Here is a 13,265-nt window from a genome sequence, read left to right as displayed (position 1 = left end):
ATCCACCCTTCCCCCTCACACGATCAATATTCTCTGCAAAACTGCAGCCCAGCCTCATCTGTTAGCCCAGGGCCACCAGACAGATCCTTCCCCCAAAACTTCGTGCCTGCAGCTGCGGTATACCAGGATGGCTTGGTCCTGGCCTTGTCTTTTTTTTTTTTTTTTAATTTTTTTAATGTTTCTTATTTATTTTTGATACAGAGAGAGACAGAGCATGAGACGGGGAGGGGTAGAGAGAGGAGGCACAGAACCGGAAGCAGGCTCCAGGCTCTGAGCTAGCTGTCAGCACAGAGCCCAATGTGGGGCTCGAACCCACGAACGTGAGATCTGACCTGAGCCGAAGTCGCAGGCCTAACCGACTGAGCCACCCAGGCACCCCCTGGCCTTCTCTTTTTAAGCAGTCACCCCCTCCATGTAATTTCTTTCCAATTCTCTCTTCCATTGTTTAGCCAATATGAAGGCAAGCCCCTACATCTGCTGGAAAACATACACCAATAGGGAAGTTATAGCTAGTCTCACAATCTGGAAGGATCCCCTACTCTGAGTGTGATTGCTCTATCTTCCCATAGCGTTACCACCATGTCATTTCCCAAAGTTCTGTCTTCTCTCCCCCTCTTCCTCCTCTTCTATTGCCCAGATGTATTGGTTGATCAGGGTCTCAGATATAATAATCACAACATTTTAGACTTCTAAGGACAAATATTTATTTTTCATTTATGGGAGTTTTGTCCAATCCTGCAGGTCAGCTATGGGCCTGCCTCCATATGTCTTCCATCCGAGATCCACACTAAAATACAGCAAAATCTTGGGAAATGATATCCTCACAAGAGAGGGAAATGATAGAAACTTACAAGACCTCATTAGCTTTCGGATCAGGCTTGGCATCTGTCATGTCCTTCACTTTGGATCAGTCAAAGCATGTTCCAAGGTCACATCCAATATCAACGAGGTGGAGGGATATGTATATTCCTTCCATGGAGTGGAGCATGGACACTCCAAGTCATAAGGCAACATGTGAAGGTGTATAACTCTGTAACAGAGAAGGGGAAAACAATAATTGGAGACAATAATTCAACTGGCCATAGCTGCTTCTTTGAACCATCACCCACCAAAAGCCCTTGGAGAAGGCTACAAGGCACAGCCTCTGGCAATTTTAATAATTGGAGATGCAAAATACCGCCTTTTGTTCTAAGCTTTCATGCCTAGCCATTCTTCTAGAACACTATGAAAATTCTCACTTGATGTTCATCCTCTTACACTAGTTTTAACTAAAATAAAGAGGAATTTGTCTTAAAGATGCAGGTGTGTTTCACAAATAAGTCTAAAAGAGCTAGTAGAATCAGAGAGGTGAGAACCTATTAGAAATTTTTAGGGAGCTCTCTCCCTCCATCTCTTTACTCTGGGTGTTCTCTACTCTTCTTTCCAAGCCCAGCATGGGACTATATTGTCTTGGTGCTAAACATAACTTCCTGGGAAGGGAACCCTGATTGGCTCAATTAGAATAAGATGCCCATATGTTATCCAAGCAACTATGATTAGATTGAGAGAAGTTCTTGTGAAGACCAAACATGGCAACCAGAAACCCAAATTTGGGTGACCTTAGGGATGTATGGGAGCAGGTAGTCCCTAGAAAAGGTGAAAATGATGGGAGTGGGGCACTTACACCAAAAGCTGACTACTCAGTCTCATTTAAAGATCAGGACAGAAGCATAACACCTGAGAAGTTGGTTTTTGACAGAAAATTATTAGGTACCTAACAAAGAGCAATATAAGTGGGTTGATTCAGATCTTCTTTCAAGGAACTTAGTGCAAAACCAGAGGCTGCAATATGAAGTGCCTTTTCTCAAAAATAATTAGTTTACCTTTTCTTTATATTTCTCTACAGAAAAGGAGTCCATTCACTCTCTACAATTTCTATGTCATATCTTAATTAAAATGTCAGAAGAATACACCCTAAAATTGGAGACCAGAGCTTTGGGGGTAAGGACTAAGTGCTACTTAGGCTATTAAATGATGGGTACTGCATCTTCCTAACATAAAAGGGAAGAGACCTTGGCCACACCCACCATGACTTGCGCAAAGGAAGGAAAGTTGATTAAAGTGTTCTGAGGCTATAGCTAACTGGACACAAATTACAGATCCACAAAACATTTCTGAACAGCTCAACGGCATCACAGCCTATTTTAGCAAATAATGCTCTGAGACGGGTCATGAATCTCATAAGCAATGAGAAGGTCCATTTTCTGCCTTTGTAAACAGTTTGAAACCAGCTTATAAATCATAGATGAGGTGGTCAGACTCAGGCAATGGACCCAAAACCAGAACAGGCTGGAGACACTGGAGCTCTGTGGCCAGTGGCCATTTGATAACTTTAGGCTCAAAACATGCTCCCCTTATATTTAGCTCTGAGATTGTAGTGCAAATCAGTGTTCCTAAACCTCTCCTATACCTTAGAATGCTATACCCTTTTGTATTATGCACTTATATTTGTAGGAGTTCAAAACACATTTCAGTGTAAGTCAGCAAAACCGAAGCGTGGCCTAGGAGAATCCCCAATATAACAAGTCTGTGGTTATCTCCATCTGGCTGGAAGCCATTTGGCCCACGGCCAGAATGCAAGGTGCAGTTTAACGTAGCAGAGCCTCATATATAGTGGGGAGCAGGGCAGAAGGGGAGGCTGCTGGTGTTGTCTCTACCTCATCCCCCATTGCCGTGGTATTTTGCAGCTGGATTGCCTGCTCCTTATCTATTTATCTGGCCTGGATGGCAGTCATGGCAATGTGTAGGAGAAGGTATAGACCTGTCACTGGCCATCCACTGACCTACCAGTAAGATCCACCACCTCAAAGAAGATAAACAGTTTAGGATCTTCTACTGAGTTCCTCCTACTAAACCTTCTTGAGTCCTCCAGTGTACTCAGAGTAAGTCATGGTCCAGAAAGGAGCTGATTCTGAAGAGTATGGCAATAGTGGGCAAGTCCATTTGATCCCATCCCAAACTGCCATCCCCCACGTGTCAGATCAAGGCAGGAATAACCAGTAAATGCTGTCTCAATGTAAACTTCAAGAGAGAGGAGTATCATCACCCAGTAGCCACTTCCTGTCTTTCTGTGGAAGTGAATTTTATGTGTCAACTTACCTCCACCACAGGGTGCCCAGATATTTGGTCACATAATTTTGGCCGTGAATTTTGTGAATGTGTTATTATTATTTATTTATTGTGTTTGAAGTACAGTTGATACGCAATGTCACATTAATCTCAAGTGTACAACATAGTGATTGGATAAGCCTATATCTATTGCTATGCTCACTGCAAACATAGCTAGCTAGCATCTGTCACCTTGCAACCTATTGTAATACCATTGACTGTATCCTTGTGCTGTACCTTTTTATTCCTGTGACTTATTCATGCTATAACTGGAAGTCTGTATCTCCCCCTCCCTCTTACCCATTTTGCCCATCCCTACCATCTCCTGTTAAAGCATTTTTAGAGGAGATTAGCATTTTTAAAAAATTTTTAACATTTATTTATTTTTGAGAGATAGAGACAGAGCACAAGTGGGGGAGGGACAGAGAGAGAGGGAGACGCAGAAATCCAAAGCTGGCTCCAGGCTCAGGGCTGTCCGCACAGAGCCTGAGGCAGGGCTTGAACCCCTGGACTGTGAGATCATGACAGGGGCAGAGGTCAGATGCTTAATCAACTGAGCCACCCAGGCGCCCCTAGAGGAGATTAACATTTAAATCTATGAACTTTGAGTAAGGCAGATTGCCTTTCATAATGTGGATGGGCCTCATCCCGTCAGGGGAAGGCCTGGCTAGAACCAAAGGCTGGCCTTCCCTGCCTACCTCAGGGGTTGTCGGCAGCCGTGTCACTGCTGTGTGTATGTGGCTCTCCCCCATCTGAAGAATAAGGCCCAACCCCATACATGGCCCCTGAGAATCCTTGACTTGAGAGTTACAGAAAACCAGGGGCCATGGGAGAGGCCTCCTTCATGCTTTTCTGAACAAAGCCTAGGGCCATGGTCCAGAGCATAATTTAAAAAGTCAGCAGAGTATGAAAGGGACAGAGCTACAGGCACCCAAAGCTCAAATCTGCAACAAGAGAGGATGAAAGAATGAGAGCAAGGTCAAAAAGTACCTTTTTGGGTTGGTGGTGGAGGATGAGAACTTGTCTACCAGCCAGAGTTGATCTCACAGATCCCGCGGTAGGAAGGACTGGGCCATCGGGCAGAGTCTGAGAGAGCCCCAGGGCCAGCAGCCCTCCTGGTCGTGTGTCCTCCCTAACCAAACAGACAAATAGGCTTCTTCTCTTTATTTAACTAGAGCCAACTAGAAAATGAAATATCTCTGAAGACTTGCATGAAATGAAAACAAATATTCTCCGTTTAAATAAATGTGGAGACCTCCCCGTCCATTTGTAGCTGCCCTTTCTTCCCTGACACATAATTCTGTCATCGCTACCTCAGAAATACCAGGATAGGCTGGATATTGTCATAACATTTCAGTCACCATATTGTAATCACCTGTGACAGATTTGACCCGAGTAATAACGACAGCTCTCTCTTCTCGCAGGCTGCGCAAATCATGAATGGCATGATTTACTCGATGCTGGGCTTTCTCTGTCATGAATTATTTGTTGAAGAACAGAACGGAAAAGATGCCGGTTATATACCTGTCATTGTTATACTAACTTACATATTTTTGTCATCGCCAATTGTGAGTAAACCGTGGTGTTACTGGTGTTAACTTATTTCTGTTTTTCTAATGTATCCAGTGAATTACTCAAGAGATCAAGCGATGGGCTAAAGACCCAGTCAGTGTGTGACTCTTAGGAGCTCATTTTACTATGGAAACAGCTGTAACAAAATGGTGGGCAGGAGGGAAGACTATACACTTAGAGAAAGTCTTTTTATGTTTGTTGCATGTTTTGATGCGTTCCTTGAGAGGGTGGGGTGTACCTGCAGGAAGTATTTTGAAGGAATATCCTTGAAGAACAACAAAGAAAGTGGCTATCTGGATAACTTTAAAGGCTTTTTTAAAATATGTTTTTAATATTTTATTTATTTTTAATACAGAGAGAGACAGAGCATGAGAGGGGGAGGGGCAGAGAGAGAAGGAGACACAGAACTGGAAGCAGGCTCCAGGCTCTGAGCTAGCTGTCAGCACAGAGCCTGACGCGGGGCTCGAACTCACGAACGTGAGATCTGACCTGAGCCGAAGCCGGAGGCCCAACCGACTGAGCCACCCAGGCGCCCCTTTAAAGGCTTTTTTCGACCAGGGGTGGGGTGGGTGGGGTAGAGGCAGAGTGAAAATTCAAAGGTCTGAGCTTAATGTTTGGGATTAGAGTAGTGATTTTTTAGAGAGGTTACCTAAGGGAAGAGAAGACCCATGGGAGAGCCAACAGGAATTTGGGGAAATGAAAACAGAGATTTCCTTTTTTGTTGTTCATTCATACTTCTATTTATTTATCAGTGAGAAAGGTAGTATAACGCAGTATGGGATTCTCCGGTATGTGTGCCACAGAATCCCTGTCCCACAAGATAGTCTGTGCAGAATGAGCTCTGAGGTCATATAGTATATACCACACCGCTGTTTGCAGATTCGAAGTGTCCACTTTGATGTTAAAGACTCAGAGGACTGCAGGAGAGACACTTGTCTAAAGTTATTTAAGTGGCCGTTTACAACACTGAGATTTGACTCACTGTTTATCCCTTTATGGGCTACCAGGTACTAATATCCATGAAACTTGCAGTGAGAAAGGTGGATCTTTTCTATTTTTTTTATGTCTTTTATTTACTTTTTGAAAGACAGAGAGAGACAGCGCAAGCAGGGAAGGATCAGAGAGAGAGGGAGACACAGGCTCCAGGCTCTGAGCTAGCTAGAGCCCGATGTGGAGCCCAAACTCACAAACCGTGAGATCATGACCTGCGCCGAAGCCGGACACTCAACCAACTGAGCCACCCAGGTGCCCCTGAGAAAGGCAGATCTTGTTTTTCAAAAGCAAAACCTCAAAGTCAGATAGTTCTGCCACTTAATTTGTGAAACTTAGCTTTCTCATCTGCCAAAGGAGGCTGATAGTCCCTACCTAGGGTATTGTATTGCTTTGAGGATCCAGTAGGAGATTCGACATAAAGGGTCAACACAGTATCGTTCTATTTCTGTCCCTTCATTTTCTTCGTTGTTTTAGGAATTCATCAGGTACTTATTTATTTATTTACTTACTTATTTATTTATCTTTAAATTTACATCCAAATTAGTTAGCAAATAGCACAGTAATGATTTCAGGAGTAGAATCCAGTGATTCATCCCCTACGTATAACACCCTGGGCTTATCTCACAAGTGTCTTCCTCAGTGCCCTTCCCCTTGTCCATTTAGCCCATCCCCCCACCCACAACCCCTCCAGCCACCCTGTTTGTTCTCTATGTTTAAGAGTCTCTTATGGAAAACAGATTTCTAAGGTGAGTATTTCGAGTAAGGATATTATAGTAATTCCCTGGGCCATAGTTGCTGAAATGCCCCCCAGGGACATGTCTGGCTCCAGGCACTCCACTCAGGGAAACCCAAAGCCATGGCCTCGCACAAGTTATCATTTGCTCACAGTTACATCTAATCCAGAAGCCAATGATCAGTCAGGGGTCATTGTATTCGTAAGCAATGTGATCTAATAACACAACTGATATTCCAATTGTATCAAGAGTCCAACTGAAGACAGCTAGAAAGTTAATCCAAGGCCACATTGCCCCCTGAGAAGAGAAAGGGTTTTATTAGTTCCTTACTCATCCTTTTGCACTCCTCAACCAGAAACGGGGCTTCAAGGGAGAGAAAATTTGAATGCAATGACTTTTTGATAATTTCTTTTTTTTAAATGTGTTATTTATTTTTGTGGAAGAGAGAGAGGCGAGCAGGGGAGGGTCAAAGAGAGAGGGAGACACAGAATCTGAAGACGGGCTCCAGGCTCTGAGCTACCTGTCAGCACAGAGCCCGACGTGGGGCTCAAACCGGTGAACCATTAGATCATAACCTGAGCTGAAGTGGGACACTTAACTGCCTGAGCCACCCAGGCACCCCTGAATGCAATGACTTTTTGTAAAAAGGTCTCTTACACATGGCAGCTACAATAATTTCACCTAGGGGAGGGCCTAATAATAAGTTCTCTGAATGGAAGACATTTCCTTAGAGGCTTTCCTACAGTGCAAGATGTAGAAGAGAAGCTAACAGCAGAAATTAGCCACAAATAGTGGTTATTCAATTTCATATTAGTGTCTATCAGGCACCTTCCAAAAGCACTTCAGGTCTGTCTTACATAATTGCCCCAACAGTCCCACGATCCCCACTATCGATCCCCATTTTACAAATTCTAAAACCGAGACTTAGAAAAAAATGTATGTAACTTCCACAAAGAGACCCAGCAAGAAAGTGTCAGAGATTTTTAAAAAATCAGCCCAAGATGTTTGGGCTTCCATGACAAGATCTCATTTTCTGGGACTTCGAGATCCCCAGCCCCTGAGTCATCTTTCGTTAGTGCCGTGGGCAGATTGAAGGCGGGTATTAGATACACCATTGAGGAAGATAATGAACTTCCTGATATACCAGGAACAACAAATCTTTCTACGGGTACCAACAGTGATCTTAGCACTCAGGACATGATGTCGTGGAAGACAACCTATCACTCTTCAGATCAAACGCTTTCTGAAGCTATTTCCTACTGATGACGTCTTTCTTCCACATTATGATGGGGGGCGGGGCAGTTCCTGCACATGAGAGGCGCCCCACTGGCTGCTAGGAATTACTTTCTAATAATGTAGGTCATGAGCTTAATAAAGGACACTCCAAACAAGTGAAGTATCAACCTCATAAAATCATTGTGACGTGGCTAAGTCCCATCACCAACCCCAAATTCCCTTAATGACCAGAGACGTTAAAATATCTTTTCATCGCCATGACACCTGTGACGGAGAAATGGTGTGTCTATTTTTCTGAGCGTCCGCTCGTGCTCCTCCCAGAACTGATGGAGTAAAAACCGCTTTCTTCTGAGAATTCAGTGATACTTTAGATCTCAAGACTGTCCCTGGGATTGGGAAAGTTGAGGGGACCATCAACAGGAGTGGGAGTTTACAAATGCCTGTTTCTATCCCCAGTTCATTATGTCGGGCTCCCTCAGCATAGAAGCACAGAAGCGCCCTACAAAATTCAAGGTATGTTAAAACGCTTGGAGCGATGCCAGAGATAGGAAGGGTGCCAGGCACAGACTGAAGAGAAGTGATTACTTCTGAGCCAGGAGGTTTTTGTTTGTGTTTGCTTGTTGTTTGTTGTGTTGTTGTTATTGTTGTTGTTGTTTGTGGGGGGCTAGAGGGCTTTTCCAAACATTTGGATAGGAAAAAAAAAGTCATTTAATTTTTATAAGGATGCACTTCAGTGTGTATTTTGAGTATGGGTGTTTAACGAGGGTACAGTGTGAGAAACAGGTTTTTATAAGGCGTCTGATGTGAGGATTTGGACGGAATCAATCATCTCAAGCTATCTGAAGGGCTAGATGGAACCATACAAAACCGATCTAGGGAGTCAGACCTGGGAAGGGAGGCAAGGTGGGCAGGGCAAGCTTGCGATCAGTGTTTCCTTAGGGAAGGACAGAAGACAGGAGAGCATGTGAGAAGAGAATTGTCTTCAGCAAACCCAGGTCTAGACACTATCATTGGAGTACAGATCGGGCATCATTCAACTATACCCAAGAAAGGAGTCACATTCTCCTTTAGAATTTCTCCTCCCCCCACCCCCAACGGCATTTAGGATCACAGTTCTGGAGGAGGCCAGCTGTCCGAATTCGAGTTCTGACTACCTTACTACTGACTGTGTGGGCAAGTTAGTCTACTCCTGTGCCCACATTTCTCATCTGAAAAACACGTGGCCACTAACACCAGCTGCCTCAGAGGATTGTTCTGAGGACTAAAAGTGAGAAAATGAGCAACAGTCCCTGACGCACAGCCAACACTTGCTAGCTTTGCGAACCAAAACCTACTGAGGAAACCAAGGTGCTTTCAGGGACTAGTGAAAGAAGAAACTGAAGAACTACTGTTTCATCATTCAGTGAAAGGTCAGCCTACCTTTTTTATCCCCCCAAAAGGATAGGGTCAAAGAGACACAGGAAGCTATTTTACTCAGCAGCAACTGAGTGGCTATAATTATGGGCATTAGGCTATTATATCTTTTTTTTTTTTAACTTTTACCACTGTTAACATAGTTTTCTATCCTAGCCTTTTTTCTAAGCTTTTCAGTGGATTTCTAGAGCGTACGTGTGACCCGGATGCTACCTGGCATTGCTTTTCCCCCGGGGATATAAGAACGGGGGACTTCAAAGCCCGTGATTCATCCCCCCTTGGGATTTTGCAAATCCCTGAAACTAACACTCTCATGCTCGGTTTCTCTATTTGTGCATACTGTCCCAATTTTTTTAAATTTTTTAATGTTTATTTTTGAGAGAGAGTTCAAACAGGGGAGGGGCACAGAGGGAAAGACACAGAATCTGAATTAGGCTCCAGGCTTTGAGCTGTTGGCACAGAGCCCAGTGAGGGGCTTGAACTCATGTGCCGTGAGATCATGACCGGAGCTGAAGTCGGACGCTTAACTGACTGAGCCACCCAAGCACCCTGTATACTGTTCCAATTTTGCTTCACAATATCAAAAAACAAACAAAAACACACAAAAAACAAACCCAGGCATGAATGAACTTGGCTAAACTTGGCCTCTTGCTTAGTTTTCACAAAAACTCACAAAAAGTTTTTTTGTTTGTTTTTCTTTTTGTTTTTTTCCTTGAGGGATCGTGGGGGAAGATCATGACTTCTCTAATTTCCCAAGTTCTAGCCATGATCCATCTCCCTCTGTAACTCTCTCCCTCCATCCTCCAAGCTCAGTGTTTTTCGCTCTCTCTTTCCCTCTCCTCACTCCACCTCAAGAAGCAAAAATCAACTCCTCTTGGAGTCTCACAGAGAGTAACTCTATTTTCTTCTCTGGAAACACTTAACATCACTTCTCGCAGAAGTGCAGACGCTCATCCATCTCCAGGAACCTTACCCAGGAGTTTCCCAGATTACTGTGGCTCAACTTCACAAGGAGAAATCAAATAATTATTTATCAAGTCATTAAAAAATGCTGTGGAAAAGTTCTAGTGACAGTGTAATATTCGGTTATACTGAGGTACCATAAAGCACCTATAATGCTGAAATTCCAATAATTCAATCAAAAATATTTACTGAGTTTCAGATCCGTTCTGAGTATATAGGATGCATCAATGAGCAAACAGACAGAGATTGATTGCCCCCATGGAGCTTAGACCCTAATAGGGGGATAAAGACAATAAACATGGTAAGTAAGGAAATAATACAGTGTGCTAGAAGCTGCCATGGGAAAAAAGAAGCCGTGATAGGGGCTGTCCCTGGGGGCTGTATAAGTAAGATGATCCAAGAAAGTCTTTTCTTTTTATTATTATTTAAATCCAATTTAGGTACTGTAGAGTGTAGTATAGGTTTCAGAAGTAGAATTTAGTGATTCATCATTTCCATTAAACACCCAGTGCCCATCCCAACAGTGCCGTCCTTCATGCCCATCACCCCTTTAGCCCATCCCCTCACCCACCGCCGCTCCAGCAACCCTCAGTTTGTTCTCTTTCAGAGTCTCTTACAGTTTGTCTCCCTCTCTGTTTTTATCTTATTTTTCCTTCCCTTCCGCTATGTTCATCTGTTGTGGTTCTTACATTTCACATGAGTGAAGTCATAGGATATGGATCTCTCTCTGACTTATTTCACTTAGCATAATACATTCTAGTGCCATCCAGGTTGTTGCGAATGGCAAGATTTCATTCTTTTTTGATCGCCAAGTAATATTCCAGTGTGTGTGTGTGTGTGTGTGTGTGTGTGTGTGTGTGTGTGTGTACCACATCTCCAAATTAGTCTTATTAAGTAGGTGGCATTGGAGCAAAGCTTGAAGGAGAAAGTTAGATGCACAAGCAGACAGGACAGCATCCCCAGCGAAGGGATGGGCCATTGGAAAAGCCCTAGAGTGAAAACACATCTTGCACCTTCTGGCAAGGAGGCCAGTGGGGCTGCAGCCAAATAGCTTAGGGTTTGGGAGCCAGATCCTGCAGGGCCTATTAGACGAGCTTTTGCCCTGAGGAAAATAGAGAGAGACTGGAGTATTCTGAGGAGAGACATGATGAGGGTGTGTCTGGAAAGGATCATTCTGATTGAAATTCGCTTGATGATTACATGTGAGAGGCGCCAGACGGTCAGAGGCAGGAGGCCAGGTACAGAGCCACAGTCAGCCAGGGACACAACGGCAGTGGTTTGGGCACAGTAGATGAAGCAGAGGGGAGGACAAGTGCTTGGCTACTGGGTATATTTGAAGGCAATGCCAACAGGAGTTCCCACTGGGTATAGGGTGCAAGAAACAGAGAGGAAGGGTGCCTGGGTGGCTCAGTCGGTTAAGAGTCCAACTTTGGCTCAGATCAGATCTCACATTCGTGGGTTCGAGCCCCGCATCAGGCTCTGGGCTGACAGCTAGCTCAGAGCCTGGAGCCTGCTTCCGGTTCTGTGCCTCCTCCTCTCTCTGCCCCTCCCCCTTTCATGCTCTGTCTCTCTCTGTATCAAAAATAAATAAAGCATTAAAAAAAATTTTTTTTAAAGAAACAGGAACCAGGGACCTGAGCAATTAATTGGAAGGATTGAATTGGGAATCTCAAGATGTGACATAACATTGAAAGCAATGAGACTTGTCAGCATCTCAAATGCAAGGGAAAAGCAAAGAAAAGAGAAGGCTGAGCTCTAGGGCACTCCAACATGAAGACTAGGAAGAAGAGGGGGCAAATAACATTTTTAATTGAAAAATTTCTTAGTTTACTGTCATTTCTTAAAGAGTCCAATGTTAGTTACATTTTATTCATGTGTATCCCTTCAAATTAGAGCAGAAAATGAATGTAGGGTATGTATCTTCTGCCCTAAGATTTTAAAAATTATTTTTTTTAAATAAAATGCATTAGGTGGTCCTTAGTTCATAATAGATATTTGAGTTCAGCAACTTTTATTTTTTGAAAACATACTAATTTATTTTATTTTATTTTATTTTACATTTATTTATTTTTGAGAAACAGAGAGAGACCGAGCACAAGTAGGGGAGGGGCAGAGAGAGAAGGAGACACAGAATCCGAAGCAGGCTCCAGGCTCTGAGCTGTCAGCACAGAGCCCAACATGGGGTTTGAACTCACAAACTATGATCATGACCTGAGCCAAGGTTGGATGCTTAACTGACTGAGCCACCTAGGCGCCCCAATATACCAATTTACTTTCATATTAACCTGGAAAATTCTTTAGCTGCCTAGGTAAACATATACCATCTTAATCAATTCTGGTTTTTTAAAGTGTACAATTCAATGATTTTTTTAGCATATTCACAGCTATGTTCGACAATCACCACAGTCAATTCTAGAACATTTCCAATGCCCCAAAAAGTAGCCTCGTATCATTTAGCTATTGCTCCCCATACCACAACTCCCCATTTTCCCTAGCCCTAGGAAACCACGAAGCTGTGTTCTGCCTCTCTAGATACAACTATTTTAAATATTTCATTTAAAAAGCAATCCTATGAAAAAGCAATCATATGATATGTAATTTTTCATGAAGAACTTATTTCACTTAGTATGTTTTCAAGGTTCATCCAGGTTGTAGCATATGTGAATTAGTGCTTCATCCTCTCCATGACTAAATAATATTCCATGGTACAGCCATGCTACACTCCATTTCTCCATTCATCACTTGCTGAACCTCTGGGTTCATTCCACCTTGGGCTACCATGAATAGTGCTGTTGTAAACATTTGTGTCCAGTATTCTATTTGAACAGATGCCTTTAATTCTTTTTAGTATATAACTAGGAATAGAATGGCTAGGTTGTGTGGTAACTCTGTTTAACCGTTGAAGGAAATGACAGCCTCTGTTTTCTAAGTGACGACATCATTTTATAGTCCCACCAGCAGTGTGTGAGGATTCATATTTCTCTATATCCTCACCAAGACTTATTATTACCTGAACGCAGACTTTAGCCATCTTGGCGGGTCTGAAGTAGCATTTCACTGTGGTATGGCTCTGCACACATCCCTGAGGGCCTCTGATGTCATGTATCTTCTCCTATGCTCTTGGCTGTCTGCGTGTCTTCATTGGAGAAATGTCTGTTCAAATCTTTTGTCGGTTTTAAAATTAGTTAACCTTTTGTTATCATTCAG

General features: G+C 43.2%; 1 protein-coding gene across 1 annotated transcript in view; it reads left to right on the top strand.

The window, feature by feature from the left end:
• Positions 1–7,855: 7,855 nt before the first annotated feature.
• LOC115272370 (membrane-spanning 4-domains subfamily A member 8-like) overlaps positions 7,856–13,265 on the top strand; it is a 56,073-nt gene continuing 50,663 nt past the window's right edge. Inside the window, exon 1 of the mRNA XM_029915456.1 lies at positions 7,856–8,195. The gene's annotated coding sequence lies outside the window, so the exon portion shown is untranslated. The remainder of the gene's footprint in view (positions 8,196–13,265) is intronic.

Source organism: Suricata suricatta, chromosome 11 (assembly GCF_006229205.1).
Source record: "Suricata suricatta isolate VVHF042 chromosome 11, meerkat_22Aug2017_6uvM2_HiC, whole genome shotgun sequence".
Classification (NCBI taxonomy): Eukaryota; Metazoa; Chordata; class Mammalia; order Carnivora; family Herpestidae; genus Suricata; species Suricata suricatta.
This window is presented reverse-complemented; position numbering and strand designations above follow the sequence as displayed.